We start from the raw sequence: 18,377 nt of genomic DNA, 5'->3' as shown, positions 1-18,377 counted from the left end.
TGTAAGTAATACTTACTCTGTGCCTTTTCTTAAAGGGACAGGAAACCCCAACTTTTTCTTTCGTGATTTGGATAGAACATACAATTTTAAACAACTTTCCAATTTACTACCATTATCAAATTTGCCTCATTCTCTTGTAATCCTGAATGACCAGCATTACACTAGGGGCAGCAAGATGAACATATCTAGTCAGCCAATCACAAAAGACAAATGTGTGCAGGCACCAATTAGCAGCAGCTCCCACCAGTGTAGGATATGTGCGTATTCTTTTTCAACAAGGTATACAAAAGAGAACAAAAGCACATTTGAAAATAGAAGTGAATTTAAAAGTGTCTTAAAATGACATGCTCTATCAGAATCATGGACATTTAATTTTGACTTTACTATCCCTTTAAGAAAACCTTAGTTCTATGTGCCAGTCTGTAGGGGGGGGGGGGGGATTCCACTACCCTTTTTTAACTTTAGTCTACAGCTAGTTTTTTCCAACACCTATTCCCTTAAAGGGACATTATACACTTATATTTTTATTTGCATAAATGTTTTGTAGATGATCTATTTATGTAGCCATAAAGTTTTTTGTTTTTTTAAAAAATGTATAGTTTTCCATTTTTTCAGATGTTCAGACTTCTAACCAAGCCCCAAAGTTTTATGAGAATACCGTCAGCTACCTACTCCAGCTTGCTCCTGTTTGTGTAAAGGGTCTTTTCATATGCAAAAGAAGGGGGAGGGGGGAGTGTCTTATTTGCCCCTTGCAGTGGGCTTTCCAGCTACCTTTCCAACAGAGCCAAACTGACAGCTTCTAAGTAAGTGTTTAAACAGTTTTATACTGGATTTTTATATTAGTATCTGTGCATCTTATTCTTTATAGTAGTGTCTATTACATGCAGTTATATGAAAATTAGTGTATGCTGTTCCTTTAATTGTGACAAGGAAATCCCTTTCTGCATATTCTTTTTGCACTATCCATATAATCACTGGCAATGTTAATGAGGTATTTTCTGATAAATTATGTTTAGAGAGAAAACAACACACATGTATCACTCTCACATTTATAGGAAATCATACACAAGTGACAATTATAACTTTTTAAAATCAAACATACTAAGACGGATGCTATAACTATCAATTATCTTGGAGCTTGTATTTTATTCTTACAAAGCCATTTGACATAAACCTTAAAATTATGATATACAGTATTTGTGTGTAAACTTATTCAATTCGTTCTGTGTACTATTCAGATGTATATTTGCTTATAAAGCAAGGTAGGTATAAGTACAGATTAATATTGATGACTAATACCAGATATTAAAATTTATATGAAATATCATTCAGTAGTTTCTATCGTTAAACGTACATGAAATCCAAAATTTCATTTGTGATACAGACAGAACATACCATTTTAAACAACATTCCAATTTACTTCTATTATCTAATTTGCGTCATGCTCTTTGGTGTCCTTTGTTGAAGAAACAGCAATGCACATGGATAATCGTATACCATGAGGCATTTATGTGTAGCTACCAATCAGCAGCTCCTGAGCCTACCTAGGAATTCTTTTCAACAAAGGATACCAAGAGAACTAAACAAATTAGATAATAGGAGTAAATTGAAAGATGTTTAAAATCACGTGCTCTTTCTGATTTATGAAGAAGAAAAAAATTGAGTTTTATGTCCTCCAAGGCTTCAGCTATTTAGTAGGGATGGGCGAATGTTTTCGCAACATTCGAAAAATGAAACAAATTTTAACACATTTGTTCGTTTGAATCGAATTTCGAATGTTTACATAACATTCTAACATTCGATTTTCAAATGTTCGGTTTCGAATTTTACAATTACATTCCAAAATATGCGTTTCGAAAAATTTTGAAATTATATTTGTAATAGTATTTCTAATGCTTTCTTTAAATGTAATATTCGAATAATGCAATATTCAAATGCGAAAAATTCAAATTGATATGTTTGTAATAGTATTTTGAATGCTTTCTTTAAATGTAATATTCAAATTATGCAATATTCTATATAGAAACATTCAAAATGATACATTTGTATCTATTATGTATCAATTTACTAGATTCCCTCCCTACTACATGAACTATTGAACTTCTGAATAGTATTTGTTAAATAGAATGTTAAATTCGAAATTTCGAATGTGGACATTCGATCTAATTATAAACATTCAAATTCGAAAGTGACATTCGAAAACTGTAAATAGCATTCGATTTAAGAATTTTTAAGAATATTCGTTCTTATCAACATTCAGATTTATAAATCGAATTTCGGTAATAACATTCGTTCTAACATTCGAATTCGGAAATTTACACATTCGCCCATCCCTACTATTTAGTGCCTGTTTAGATTTTCGGGCTTTTTAATGGGGTGCATACTATCAATTATGGATACACAATTAACAGTAGGCAACTAAAGAAGACAGATTATTCTAAATTATGTCCAATTTGACTTTATTCTAATAAGTCTTACATTTTTGGCTATGCACCTGGCATAGCAGTAATATTGTTGCAGACCAAATACATATCCCAACAACCCCCTTCTGCTAGCTATAACAAATGTTTAAACAGACTCCCTACATTAGAAATAAACCCAGTGGCATTTCTACAGGCATGTAAGAGCACCAAAGTTATTAAAAGGACATAATACTCATATGCTAAATCACTTGAAACTGATGCAGTATAACTGTAAAAAGCTGACAGGAAAATATCACCTGAGCATCTCTATTTAAAAAAAGAAAGATATTTTACCTCACAATTTCCTCAGCTCAGCAGAGTAAGTTCTGTGTAAAAAATATACTTCAGCTGTTGCTCAGCTGCAGGTAAAAAAAAAGAAGAAGAAATGAACAGCAGCCAATGAGCATTAGCAATGCTGAGGTCATGAACTCTTACTGTGATCTCATGAGATTTCACTTAACTCTCATGAGATTTCATAGTAAACTTCCTTAAACTGAATAGGGAAATAAGATGAGTGTGCACGTAAGCTCACTCCCTTAGCTGTCCCGGGACAGACATACTGATTTGCTGCTTAGAAGTCGTTTACAATGAGATGTGGCTACTGAGGAATTTTTGAGGTAAAATATCTTTCTTTTTAACATAGAGCTGTTCAGATGATATTTTTCCTGTCAGCTTTTTACAGTTATACTGCATCACTTTCAAGTGTCTCAACATTTGTGTATCATGGCCCTTTAAGCTGTAGAGCTAGTGAGTGACTGTGCCTTATCAGATGAGGAGGAGAGTAAACATTTAATCCTCCAGCTGCTGGTTCCAAAACCTGAGGAGCCTTAGGGTAACAAAAATGTTATATAGTAAGAAAGGACAGAAATGCTGATTATCTCCAAAAGAGAAAACTAAGTACAGATAGCAGTGTAAAGACACCCAGGAAAACTGGTTACCTGCAGTGGGGAAATAGTTAAAGTAGGTAACATAATAAGTTACAATATAAATAACTGAGCAACCCTAGAGGGTAAAACAGGTAAGCACACTCGCCCCTTTACAAAAACTGAAATATTAATAGTGCTGACAATAAGAAAACATTCAGTAACAATAGCCTAACATACATTTAATTCATCTGGTAAGCTCTGAGATGTAAGAGCACTCTCACCGCCACCACAGGCACAGGAAATGCTTCCAATACTTCGTAAGATGGTTACTACAATCAGGAGAGGAAGCTTGAAGTTGCTCTAAAACCACCAAAAAAATGTAACCCTTAGAGCACCCTGCGCTGGTGAAGAGTGGTACCCACCATTTCTTATTGCTAAAAAGCTGAAATTTAGTGAGATGTTACCAGAGGGTGCTAAAGCCAGATGTGCAGAAGTGCCAAAGCTATGTTGTGTGTATACATGTGCCCAAGCTATGTAAAGCATGTATACATGTTCATTCTAAAAGACATAGCACCATTAAAGGTGTAATGCATATTCAGCACCTTACCACAAATGCATCCAGTAGAAGGGCCCATTCGAGGCAGAGAAAGGACAGTGTCAAGGATCTCAAGAAGCAGCACACTCTAGACCAGGATATTGTGGGATAAATTCATATTTCCCCTGGGAGGCCTGCGACATCTTCCCACTGGCAGAAAATTCTCACTGCGTAGCTGAACTCCTATCTTCCCCTCTGTCCAGGAGGAGAAAATGGGTCTTATATCAGTTAGAAGACCTCTGTCAAATGACATGAAGTTAAGCACAACTGAATTCACCTTACCCCATCTTAGAGTCAAAACTGATTGAGGAATTCTCCCTAGTCAAAAATGGTGATCTTCCTGGAATCATTCAGAAATAATCAATTACTCAAGACTAGTCATCAGGATCCATCCTGAAGTATGCCCACAGGCCAGAATATTTAAATGAGATAACTCTAAAGTCATTCACTAGCTGTTCATGCTTGTGAAGTAATCAGTAAGCTAATCATTCTGAAGTCATCACCCAGACTTTTTTACCTTAGCTGATGGCTTTATAAGCCTGATTTTGTCTGATGTGCAAATTATTATCGGTTATTTGTAGAGGGCCAACAGATTCTGCAGCGCTAAATGACTTCTAAAGTAATTTGATGATCATCAAATGACTCCAGGATGGTAATCATGTTTGTCTTGGGTCTTGAAAAGTAGAAGGGATTAAAGGTCTGGTATGTAGGGGTGATTTAATTTTGCCTACTCCTAGTGAGGAAAATTTAAAAAATGAAAGTAAACTCCCCCTCTCTAGTTAATGTAAATAATATCCTATAATATAAAAGGCCAAGTGTGTTTGTCCGAAGCTGTCATGCGCAGTAGAGGCAGCGCAAGGACAAACACACCTGGCCTTATAGTCTACCTGATCTTCTGTAGTGTCCACACTAGAATGGTGGCCGGAACTGGGTGGGGCCGGGCATGGTGGGGACGGGCGGGTGTGTCAGGGTGTGGTTGTGCGTTAGAGAGATCAATAGAAAGGTAGGAAAGACAGAGAGAGCAAAAGAGAGGGGGAGAGAGAGCAAGAGAGAGAGAAAAAGAGAGGGGGAGAGAGCGCAAAGAGAGGGGGAGAGAGAGAGAGCAAAATAGAGGGGGGAGAGAGAGAGCAAAAGAGAGGGGGAGAGAGAGAGCAAAAGAGAGGGGGGAGAGAGAAAGCAAAAGAGAGAGAGAGAGCAAAAGAGAGGAGGGAGAGAGAGCAAAAGAGAGGGGGAGAGCGAGCAAAAGAGAGGGGGGAGGGGGAGAGCGAGCAAAAGAGAGGGGGGAGAGCAAGCAAAAGAGAGGGGGAGAGAGAGAGCAAGCAAAAGAGAGGGGGGAGAGAGAGAGCAAAAGAGAGGGGGGGAAAGAGAGAGCAAAAGAGAGGGGGGAGAGGGAGCAAGAGAGGGGGAGAGAGAGCAAGAGAGGGGGGAGAGCAAAAGAGAGGAGGGAGAGAGCAAAAGAGAGAGGGAGAGAGAGCAAAAGAGAGGGGGAGAAAGAGAACAAAAGAGAGAGGGGAGAGAGCAAATGAAAGGGGGGAAGAGAGCAAAAGAGAGGGAGGAGAAAGAGAGCAAGGGGTGGGACCACTGTACTGAAAAAAATGTCCCGTGTACATAGGCTTTAGGACTAGTAATATACTTATACAATATATTATTTTTCTGGGTTTAAATTTTAGAATGTTCATGCTTTTTTCTGGCATTACATAAGTACATATTTTTTTAATATCCACATATTATGAGTATAAATATTCATATTTTGATTTAGTTTATATTTTCCATTTTTGTCTATATATATATATTTATATGTGTGTGTGCACAATGTTAATTTATATATAATTATAATTTTTAATTATCATTATTATCAATAAAAATAAATATGGTTACATAACTATTGATAATTTTTCAGAATTTACCGATTTATCTTCACAATATTGAGAAATAAGGTTTATTAAAGTCATCCAAGTGAAAAGGGATAACTTGCTAGTAACACTTCCAACAATTTTCTTGCGTAACAACCTTCATAAATAAAATACAACAGAACAAATAAAAAAAACAACAAACAGAATGGAACAAGACCGCATGTTGTAAACATCTATTTTGTACTATTTATTGGCAAAGCTTTTTCATTTTTTTTCTTATTTTCAAGTTTACATTGCCATGCCGTTGCTTTTTATTGCTAAATATAAATGTAGTGATCTATCGTTTCAGCAAAGTATACACAAATTCTTGTGCACTTTTTCTATTATTTCAAAATATATCAATTTGCTAATACTTACTCAAATGGAAAAAAAAATCAATTTGCTAATACTTACCCAGGTGGGACCGCTGCGCTGCAGAAAAAAAACGTTGAGAGAGGCAGGGAAGGAGGGAGGGAGAGGGGATCCAAGTGGATTTTGGCCCGTTTATACGGGCTTTCGGACTAGTTGATAATAATTAGTTAAGAATGCAGTAAATAGTATATCTGTAGAGCAGTATAAAGTTGAGAGAGACATGAAAGTCATAATTAAATGTTCATATCATTTTAAGAGACCTTTTAATTTACTTTGTAATCAAATTGGCTTTGTTCACATTCTATTCTTTGCTGAAAATCATTTCTACATAGATTCAGGAGAAGCAATGCACTACTGGGATCTAGCAGCTGATTGGTGGCTATACACTTATGCCTCTTGTCATTGGCTCACCAGATGTTTTGAGCTATGTCCCAGTAATGCATTGCTGCTCTGCAAATTACTTTAACTATGTATTTAATCATTCTGCAGCATTTAAGCACATAGTTATATGCGTGGAGTATTTTAGCCATTCCAGTATTTGCATTACCTTGTAACCATTAGGTCAAGACAATATTGCCTTGCACTGATATATAGTAGTTGCAGAATTGTTCTCCTAGACCAAATTTAAAGGAACAGTCAATTTTTTTATGATTCAGAGAATGCAATTTTAAATAAGTTTCCAATTTACTTCCATTTTCTAATTGGCTTCATTCTCTTGGTATCCTTTGTTAAAATGAATGACTAGGTAGGCTCAGAATCAGCTAAGCACTACTGGGAGCTAGCTGATGATTGGTGGCTTTACATATATGCCTCTTGTTATTGGCTCACCTGTGTTCCGCTAGTTCCCAATAGTTACTTTGTGTTCCTTCAACAAATGATACCAAGAGATCAAAGCACATTTAGAATTGTTTTTTTTAATTGTATGTTCTATCTGAATAATGAAAGCAATTTTTGGGGTTTCATGTCCCTTTACATTATTTCCTTATGATAGTTCATTGAAGAGAATAAATAATGATTTTGTAGATTCATTAAAACCTGATCATGAAACTAATATCTTGTGGGGGTAAAAAATCAATTCAACATTATAACTAAAAAATTGTGGATTTCATACAAATTTGAATCAGCTGTCATTCTCTATTCTAATCATTGGAGCTACATCTATCTTGTAACTGCTTGCCTTTTGGCGCACAGAACTACCGGTAATTCAATTGTAAAGGATAGTGACATCACAGAAACACCTTCAAATTGTTACAGAACAAACAAATTAAAACAAAAGAACAAGGGTGTAACTAATATATGGACTTAGAATGGACATATGGACCCTCCTCTTCCTTTCCATTTTTTTTTCTTTTTCTCTCTCAATCTCTCCTTTCTCTCTCTAAATGTCTTCATCTATTCTCTACTTCCTTTTCTCCGGAGTGTGGATACATTTTCTTCCACAAACATAATATTTGATAATGGATAAATGGTTCATTTTTAGATTATTGTTGTATTTTGTTCTCTATCTACTAAAGCCAAAAGGGCCTATTCACTAATGTGAGAGCGGAGAGAGAGAGAGAGAGAGAGAGAGAGAGAGAGAGAGAGAGAGAGAGAGAGAGAGAGAGAAAATAATAATAATATGATTAGCTAAAATGCAACTCTGTCAAAGGAACTGAAATAAGGGGGCAGTTTGCAGAGGCTTAGATACAAGCTAACACTTGTATTACTATAATATTTGTTGGTTGTGCAAAACTGGAGAATGGGTAATAAACAGATTATCTATCTTTTTAAACAACAAAAAATCTGGTGTTGACTGTTGCTTTAAGCACTAAAAAACGTTTTGGTTTTTTTTTAAAAAAAAGAACCTGGAGGAGAACTAATAAAACAAAGAGTGAGTTTTGAGGAGACGGCTTTAAGGGACACTCAAGTCCAAATTAAACTTTCATGATTAAGAGAGAGCATGCAATTTCAAACAAATTTCCATTAACAAAATGTGCAGTCTTTTTATATTTACACTTTTTTTTTAATATTTGTTTTTATTAAACAAGTTTTAAATAGTTACAACATCATCTTCAAGTGACAAGTACATAGCAAAAATATTGTTCATGAAGTGGGTACACACTTGTTAATTTTCCACAAAATTATTGACATATAATCCATTTAGCCATGAAAATCTGAGAAACAAGTTGTGTGTCAGGATCCCTGACTTACCCGGTCGCCATCGCGGCTAACGCTGAGTTTCTAGCTGCCGTTGCTGTGAGGACAGGCCCCAGTGATCCGTCTCGGCGTCCCACGTGGAGAGGTGCCGAGACCAGTCTGTTAGCAGCAGCAGCTGCAAGTCCCTAGGCGCTGCACAGATTTAAAGGGACAGTAGTTGATTACAGGAACTACCACCTGAAAGGTACAGGTGTGGGAGTTCCTAAAGAAGGCTACTCAGTGCTTCATTCTGCACTGAGTTATTGCCTTGGAAGGTGCTTCCCCAGTTCCTGCTCCACTATTGAGATCCTTTGCTTGTCATACTGATGTATGCTTCTGTTACTGCTGTGACCAAAGACCTCTGCTGAAAATACTTGGGTATGCATATACTACTGCTGAGACCAAAGACCTCTGCTGAAATACTTGGGTATGTATATACTACTGCTGAGACCAAAGACCTCTGCTGAAAATACTTGGGTATGCATATACTATTGCTGAGACCAAAGACCTCTGCTGAAATACTTGGGCATGTATATACTACTGCTGAGACCAAAGACCTCTGCTGAAATACTTGGGTATGTATATACAACTGCTGAGACCAAAGACCTCTGTTGAAATACTTGGGTATGTATATACTACTGCTGAGACCAAAGCCTCTGCCTGTATTACTGACGTATGCTTCTGCTTCTGCAGAGACCAAAGACCTCTGCTGAAATACTTGGGTATGCATATACTACTGCTGAGACCAAAGACCTCTGCTTGTAAAACCAACATTTGCTTCTGCTTCTGTTGAGACCAAAGACCTCTGCTGAAATACTTGGGTATGCATATACTACTGCTGAGACCAAAGACCTCAGCCTGTATTACTGACGTATGCTTCTGCTGAGACCAAAGACCTCTGCTGAAATACTTGGGTATGCATATACTACTGCTGAGACCAAAGACCTCTGCTTGTAATACTGATGTATACTTCTACTACTGCTAAAATCAGACTTCTGTTGTGATACTTATGCATACTAAGTTCTGAGTTCGTTGGGAGTCTTGTGCCTACTTGCATATGCTTACTTGTTTCTGGACATTTCTCAATATACCTCCCCAACAGTTCTCGCTGAGTTCTGTGCTTGTAAAGAGACTTGTGCTTTATCTGTTTCTGCTTATCTTTTCTTTAGTAAAGATTATTTTAGAAAGACTTTTCTTGTTTTGAGTTGTTATTCCTGCATACTGTGTTCCAGACACCTCCCCCACCTTACACTGTGACATACATAACTAGTTTGCATAATGTTTTCGTAAGATTAATTTACACCATACATTATTGTACAAATAACAAATTCTAACTATTCTAAAATCTAGAGTTAGGTGACGTGGTTGTAGGAGAGTATGATATGTTCATAAGTTTGTGTTTGGGTTTTGTTCCAATATGAATATAACATCTAGTAAAAAGTCTTGCTTTCCCATGAAGCTAAAATTGAGTTTCTCCAGGTTTAAAACCTATATATTATCCACTGGGAAAATTTTGATACATTTTGATTCTTGCTTTTTCCAGAGTCTAGATATCAGTCTCTGCGCATGTTATCATACAAGTAAATAATTTTTTCCTATATGCATATCTTATTTTGGGTGTTTGGTTTAGTAGCACTATAGAAGGGTCTAGTGTAATGCTGGTGTCCAATTTATTGTTTATATAGTTAGAAATCTGGTCCCATAGTGATTGTATTTTGGGGCATGACCACCATATATGGGTCATGGTCCCTGTCTCACTGGAATGCCTCCAGCAGAGGGGTGATGCCCGTGGGTAAATCTTATGGAGTCTATAGGGGGTAAGTTATCATTGCGAAAGGATCTTGTAATTTAGTTCTACTAAATTTGGGGATATTGAGGAATTTTTTAGTTGAAATGAAGGTTAGGGCCCATTGTTTTTCTGTGGGTACTATCTGGAGTTCATGTTTCATTTGTTTTATGTACGAAGGTTTGTATTTAGGGAATTTTTTATTCAATAGTTTGTAGATAGAGAGATATGAGATTTAGCTATGGTATGCGTTTTGCATATCATTTCGTACGGTGTGAGTGGTCTCATAAGATCAGATTTGTGTTTACTAGACACTACTGAGTGTCTGGCTTGTAGGTAGAAGAACTATTTATCAAAAGGAGGTCCTATATGATTTTTAATAGGCCATTTTGCGTCATTAAGTGGATGGGAATATTTGAGTGCGCGTCTGGAGAAATTTGCATGGGTTTGGGGGGGGGCGGTAAGAGGAGTGGGTTATTAAATAGTGGGGATAGTGGTGAGATAGTGGTTGAGAGTTCCTTATGTTTCTTGAGTGTTGCATCCCAAACATCTAGTGTTGCTTTAATTAGTGTGTTATTATCTGCTTGTCAAGGTCTGTGTTTTTTAAGTAACCAGGGGCGGTTGGATAAGTTTGGTATCTCTGCAATCTGAGATTCCATCTGAACCCATGGTTTTGATAGGCTATTGTGGTTCCATGACACTATGCGGGCTAAATGAGCAGCATAATAGTAGTTTTTAAAAACAGCGACGCTTAGTCCACCATTTTCTTTAGTGAGGTATAAGTTTTTTTTGCTACTCTAGGTCTATTGCGGGACCATATAAAAGATTCCATTAGTTTTTGGTGTGTAGTGAAGAAGTGTTGGGGTAGGTATATGGGTAACGTTTGGAAAAGGTAGAGATATTTAGGTACTATCAACATTTTAACCGCATTTATACGACCTACCCAAGATTGGTGTCCTTGCTTGTGCCATATATCCAGGAGTTGGCAAATTTCTGTTTATAAAGGTATATATATATATATATATATATATATATATATATATATATATATATATATATATATATATATATATATATATATATATATATTGGGTTCTTTGTGATGTGGGTCCCAAGATATTTGAATGTGTTCACAATATCAAATTTTGTAAATGTGGTGAGATATTGGATTTCTGAATTGTCCAGTTTAATAGGCATCCATATAGATTTATCTAGGTTAATTGTGAAGTTGGATACCTGTTTATATTCTTGAAAAATGTTTAGTAGTGGCAGCAGTGAGGTTCTTGGTGATCTGATAGTGAATATGATTTCATTAGCAAAGAGCAAGCATTTTTGAGTGGTTCCATATGTAAAACCCTTAATGTCAGGGTTATTTCTGACAAGTGTTGCGAGTATTTCTACCGTAGAGGGAAATAATAAAGACGAGAGAGGACTCCCCTGCCTCGTTCCGTCTCTAATAGGGAAGATGATTGATTGGGTACTGTTGGCTACAAATCTAGCTGAGGGATTTGTGTATAATGCTTTTATTCTATAAATGACTTTACTAGGGAAGTTAAATTTCGTCAATGTCACCCACATGAAGTCCCAGTCTACTCTGTCAAATGCCTTTCCAGCGTCTGTGGATAGAAATAACATTTGGGTTTTGCAGTCAGTCGCTTTTTGTAGTGTCTGTAATATTCTAGTGGTGTTGTCCTTTGCTTCTCATCTTTTCAAAAATCTGACCTGGTCTGTATTAATTATTTGGGGGAGTATATTATTTAATCTGTTAGCTAGGAGTTTGCATAGATTTTCATATCTATATTTATTAGGGATATTGGTCGATAGTTCTGGACTTTGTCTTCTGATTTGCCAGGTTTTGGGAGTACCGTTATAGATGCTTCTAAGAGTGTTTGGGAGAATGTAGAGCCATTTTCTATTGATTGGTATAATGTCAAAAGCTGTTTACTCAGGTGTGTTCTAAATAGATGATAACATTTTGATGTTAGGCCGCCTGGGCCTGGTGCTTTGCCTGAGGGTAATGTTTTGATAGTTTCTAAAATTTCTTGCAGGGTAAATGGAGTATCAATAGTTTCCTTGTCTTTATCAGGTAGTGAGGGGATTTTTTATTTTGAGAGGTATTTTTGTATTGCTTAATGTTTATGGGGAATAACTGATGTGTCTAAGTTGTATAGTGATTTATAGTAATTTGCAAAGTTCCCTACTATATCATCGTTTTTGTTATAGGAAATGCCGTCAGATCCAGTGATATTTCGGATATAGGTTTATAACTTTTTCTTTTTTAATGATCTGGCTAACATCTTCCCCACTTTATGACTTTCGATAAAGAATTTAGCTTTAGTGGTTAATGCCCGTAGATGAGCTTTGTGTATTAAGTGTTTATTTAATGCTTCCCTGGCCATAATTAGTTCAGCTAGTTTCTGTGATGATTATTTTTTTTATGTGAATCTTCTATTTGCTGCAGATTTTTTATGAGTGAATAGTAGATAGCGGATCTTTGTTTGCGGATTCTGTGTGTGCTGTATTATCTCTCCTCTGATGTTGCATTTATATGCTTCCTAATTGGTTACTGCTGAGGTGTCTTGTGGGACATTATGTGTAAAAAAAATCCTCAGTTGATCTATTGTTTCTACTACCTTTAGATCTGTAAATATTTTTGTTTTGTCTCCAATTGGTTCTAGGCTTGGGTTTTGAAGACCAGTGGAAGGTGCTTAGGACCATGCTATGGTCGGACCATGAAGTGTGTGAATTTTTTTAATCTTTAAGGCTTTTGAGCATATTTTGAGTACACATTATATAATCAATTCTGGAATAGCTGTCTTGAGGGTTTGAAAAGAATGTGAAATCTTTTATTGCTGGGTGTACTGCTCTCCATGTATCAAATAATGTGGGGACCTGTAATGTTGAACAGTTGGCTTTAATATGTTTGGCTGAAATGTATGATTTCCTTGTCGAGGTGTCTAAAGGTGGACACATTGGGAAGTTTAAATCTCCTCCTAATAAGATCGGGCCTTTTGTATTGTCTAGTAGGATCCTGGTGACTAATCTAAAGAATTGAGGTGATGGGCGGTTAGGGGCATATATGTTAGCAGTTGTAAGGGGCTTACTGTATAATAACCATATTAATACCAGAATCCTACCATTTTTGTCACGATGGCTATCAATTAGCTCGAAAGGTATTCCTCTTCTTATGTAAATATAGACCCCGTTCTTGCAATCAGGGCCTGAGCACATGAAGTGCTGGGTATAATGTCTAGTGGATAGTGATGGTTCTTTGCTTTTTTAAAGTGAGTTTCTTGGGTTAGTATTATGTCTATTTTTTTCTTAAAGAAATCTTGAAATGCGACGGAACACTTTTCTGCGGAAAGGAAACCTTTTATGAGTTCACCTGAGGAGGGTAGATACGTCATTATGGAGCTCTAGGGGATGTCAATATATCTTGTGTATTGTTTGATTTGGAGCATTAAGCTATGTAATATTGTATGATGTAACTTTTCTGAGGATATAAGAAGTATGTATAAGATGAGGTGTTGTGTGTGAAATGAGAGTTGTGTATCTTGTGTGTGTATGTTGTGTGTGTGCAGTATAATGTGTTTAATTTGTGTGTATCTGTTAGGATGATCAAGTGTGCGTGATTGTGTTGTGTACAGAAAGGTTAAGGTTCAGGTCACAGATCTATAAGGCCTGTAACCTGTGTCATCTAACATGTATAAATGGTCAGTTAGTGTAACTTGAACGAGTGATACATAAAACTGTCAAACAACAATTAACTTTTAACTTAACTTGTAAATATGGTAAAACAGACAAGCCATATAAAGTGATGTTTGAGTTATTGTACATCTTTGCTTATATCTTTAATCTAAACATATATCCTAACCACGTAGGATCCTAACAATAGTTCTAAGAATAAGAAGAAATATAAATACATTTTGTCCTTTCAAGCAAAATATATTTAAACAATTGAACATTCAGATGCATAAAAAGGTTAACATGCTATAGTTTCTCTCTGCTACTTTGTATGAATGTCTTGTTACCATATAGCATCTTGGAGCACAGAGAACAAACTGCTACTAAGATGTTAGGTGTTAGTCCTTCTTGTTTGGAAGATAGGGTTTATTGTAAATGAGTTCATGACTTCAGATAGTCTCTACTAGGGGTACATGGAGCCAGAATATGTGAAGTCTGTGACTAATAGAAACCTTCTAGGGTTAACTTAACAAATCAATGTGTATGTTATCTGGTGGTGGTTCTTACCCTATTTGTGTCTTCTCATGTTATCTCTTGAGATCTTTGGAGACCGGCAAGATGTTGTTTCTTAGGTAGACATTTTGATGAGGCTTGCCAGGTTCTGTGCTGTGGTTTTGGTGGAAGTTCTCCATCTTCTTTATGGAGTATACTCTCTTGTTGATTGTTTTCTGCATGGGGATTCCTATCTGATTGCAGAATTGGAGGATGTCTGTGGGATCTTTACATTTGTATCGTCTGCCATCTTTTTGAATTATTAGGGATACCTGGAAGCCCCATCCGTAGGGGATCGTCATATTAGGGAGATGAGAGGTCACTTAGGCATAGTTTTTCCTTTGTTGCAGAGTTCTGATAGAGAGATCCTGAAATACTTGAACTTGAGTTAGGATTTTCTAACTTGAGTTAGGATTTTCTCCTTATCTTGATAGCTTTGAAAACATACTATGATGTCTCTAGGTGGTTGTCTGTCTTGCGGCCTAGGTCTTAAAGAGCAGTGAGCTCTTTCCAATGAGAGAAACTGTTCTTCTTCTTGATCCAGCTGTAAAATCGTATGGAATACGCTTTGTAGGTATTCTTTGATATCTTCTACTGATATGGTCTCTGGGATGCCCCTAAATCTGAGGTTACATCTTCTCGATCTATTTTCAAGATCGTCGATTTTGTTTTCCAGATCTTGTATTAGGTTGTCATATTGAGCTACCGATTGGTAAAAAGGTCTTCGTGTTCTCCTTCTAGCGTTTCTACTCTTGCACCAAGTTCGCTAATTTCTTTTTTGAGCTCTGCACACTCTTGTTTAATGCAGCTCTTGACTAGATGAATGAGTGCTTCAATAGCTTGTAGTGTAACTGGTTGGTCTGTGACATTATCTAGGATGTTATGGGTTGACTTTGGAGAACTGTTTACAGAATTAGATAATGAGTCTTCTTCATCTTCTTCTGTAATGTGTTTTCTGTCGATTTTTTTCCTTTCTCTTATATTTACAATTTTTGAGTCACCAGCTCCTACTGAGCATGTGCAAGAATTCCCAGAATATATGTATATGCATTTGTTATTGGCTGGTGGCTGTCACATGATACAGGGGGAGTGTAAAAAATCATAACTTTGAAATTATTCTGAACTTCAAATGAATAGTAAATTTTTGTCTGTCAAAGTTTTATTGCATTGTCTTTTTATCATGCATTTGTTGATTATACAAATATACTGTATTTTACTGGTCCTTTAACATCAGTGTTTCATGGTGTTGCGTAGTTACGATTTCCCAGTCCTAGTAGTTACTAGGAAAAATTAACACTGCCCCCATCAGGAGCAACACTGCCGCCATCAGGAGCAATCCCTTTTATAAAAAGGATACAAACATTTACCATTAGCAACAAACCTGGGGCGAGATTACATATGCACGCAAGCTTCAACGCAACTGCTGAAACCTGCGTCGCCCATAAATTCACCTCGCACATTGGGGTATCACATATACTGCGCCGTCAGATGTTAGACTGGCTTAAGTAGACAAAACTGGCGATGTTCAGAAAAATGTGCAAATACACATTTCTGTCGTCGCCAGTAACTTACGCCAGTATTATGTCCTTGTAACTTGTTAATAAAGAGGTTTTATGTAAATGAGGATATCGCATGTAAAAACCTAACCAAAATTTTTAAAAAAGCACAACGTAATTACGCAATTCAAAATCCATAAATAAACCCATGCGCAACAGCCATTTTCTTGCGTGTGTTTGAATTCTTCGTTGAGCTACAGCACACGGCCCAGGAGGGGAGGATTAGTAGAGAGAGAGGCGCAATCAGAATAAATATTTAGTTAGGTCGCATTGGTGGATTGAGTAAGTTTGTACACTTACTTACAAATATTCTGACATATTGCACACATTGCATACATACATATACAAATACACAACACTTTTTTTTCTTAACACCTCACATATTTTATTTTCCTTTTACAGTGTGATATGCTGAGTGTTTGGTTCTGAATGTGTGTGACTGAACTGGGAGTGAGTGGGAGTGTGTGTGGTGTGATTAGTGTGAGGATGGTAGGGATGAGGGGAGGAGGGGAGAGGAGTGGCAGGGAGAGGAGGAGCAGTGGGCCTCCCAACAGTGAGTAAGTGGAGTTGGGAGAGCCAGAAGGGATGATGGGTGGAGAGATGCCAGAGAGCTCCAGAGAGCAGGCACATCCAGGAGAGGGACAGAAGATGCACATGGGGACAGAAGGGGGGAGAAGTGAGAGGATAGGCAGGAACACACACTGCCAGGGACATCTCAGGGAGGAAGCCAAGTGGCCATGGAGGATGAGAGGCTGAGATTTCCCAACTTCTCCTTTGAGGAAAATGTTGCTCTAGTCCAGACCATCATGGACAACTATGGTGACCTCTTCGGCCAGGAGAAGGGCAAAGGCAGTGCCAAAAAAAGGACTGTATGGATAGCTGTAGAGGATGCCGTCAACAGTGTGGCCCCACAGAGGAGGACTGTAGAGGGCCTGAAAAAGAGGTGGAATGACTGCAAGAGGTGGGTCAAAGAGAAGATGGGGCAGGAAGCAGTCCACCAAAAGGGAACAGGCGGGGGGCCATCCCTGGAAATTGAGTACGCCTGGCACGAGATGATATGCAGGTCCCTGAGTACCACAGCAGTCTGTGGACTTCCAGTGACTCATGACTCAGGGGTTGCAACCACAGCACATCTTGCTGGTGAGTAACATTCCACACACCTGTATTATTTGTAATTGCAATACAACATCCTTTAATATCACAAATTCATGTACATGATGAGGAGCATGGCATTTGGAGTACTAACAAAAACATCTACAATTATACTTGACATTACTGCTACATAACACAATGCATTTCATGATGTGAGGTGAAATAGTGCAATACTAACATGTCTCAGAGTAACACAGGCCATAAGCCACATGTAGAGTTTTCCTTAAATGGACACTATAGCCATCCCAATAAATTTAGCTCAATAAAGCAGGTTCTGTGCCTAGATCAAGCTAAAGTAAATTGTGTGACCATAGTGTCATGTAAAGAACACATTATTTAATCTTTGACATGTACACATAACTATTGTATGAAAGACATGCCTGTATATCACTCAAAGACCATAGACTTCAAATCACTCAGGGAACAGTGTGCTCCCAGACATGAGCATGGTTGGATGGCTTCAGTTGAGGACCCAGTAGTGATGCAACATTCATGGCCAGAGAAATATCCTCCCTTTGGTTTTGAGGGGGATCCAAGACAGGCACAAAGGGTGCATGTATTTACACCTCCCACAACACAATCATAGTCTCATGTCAGTCATGGATATTACCCACAGACAATGTCACAGGACGTGCCTATTGAATAGGCTGAGTGGTCACATACTGGTCATCAGTGGGAATACCAATCATCTTTGAGAGCTCCACCATCTTATTCACTGGGACGAGCTCTACCATCTTATTAACTGGGATGACCTCCACCATCTTATTCACTGGGACGAGCTCCACCATCTTATTCACTGGGACGAGCTCCACCATCTTATTCACTGGGACGAGCTCCATCATCTTATTCACTGGGACGAGCTCCATCATCTTATTCACTGGGACGAGCGCCACCATCTTATTCCCTGGGACGAGCTCCACCATCTTATTCCCTGGGACGAGCTCCACCATCTTCTTCCCTGGGACAAGCTCCACCATCTTCTTCCCTGGGACAAGCTCCAACATCTGCAGATGAAAATACAGCAGAAGCTACAGCTGCCCCTCAAGCAGCAGAAGCTACAGCTGCCCCTCAAGCAGCAGAAGCTACAACTGCCCCTTAAGCACCAGAAGAACATACACCAGCATCACCTCTTCTCCAACATCTTGGCCATCAAACAACTGCCATCCCTGTTGCTCAACAGTCTGTGGATGCATTGTATTCTCCCCTGGGTGAGGAATACATTTACACTCCAGAGGAGGCTCATCCGAAGCAATGAGAGCTTACAAAGAGGCCAAGAGAGGTTCTT

The sequence above is a fragment of the Bombina bombina genome, chromosome 8 (genome assembly GCF_027579735.1).
Source record: "Bombina bombina isolate aBomBom1 chromosome 8, aBomBom1.pri, whole genome shotgun sequence".
In the NCBI taxonomy this organism is placed as follows: domain Eukaryota; kingdom Metazoa; phylum Chordata; class Amphibia; order Anura; family Bombinatoridae; genus Bombina; species Bombina bombina.
Note: the sequence above shows the minus strand (reverse complement) of the source record.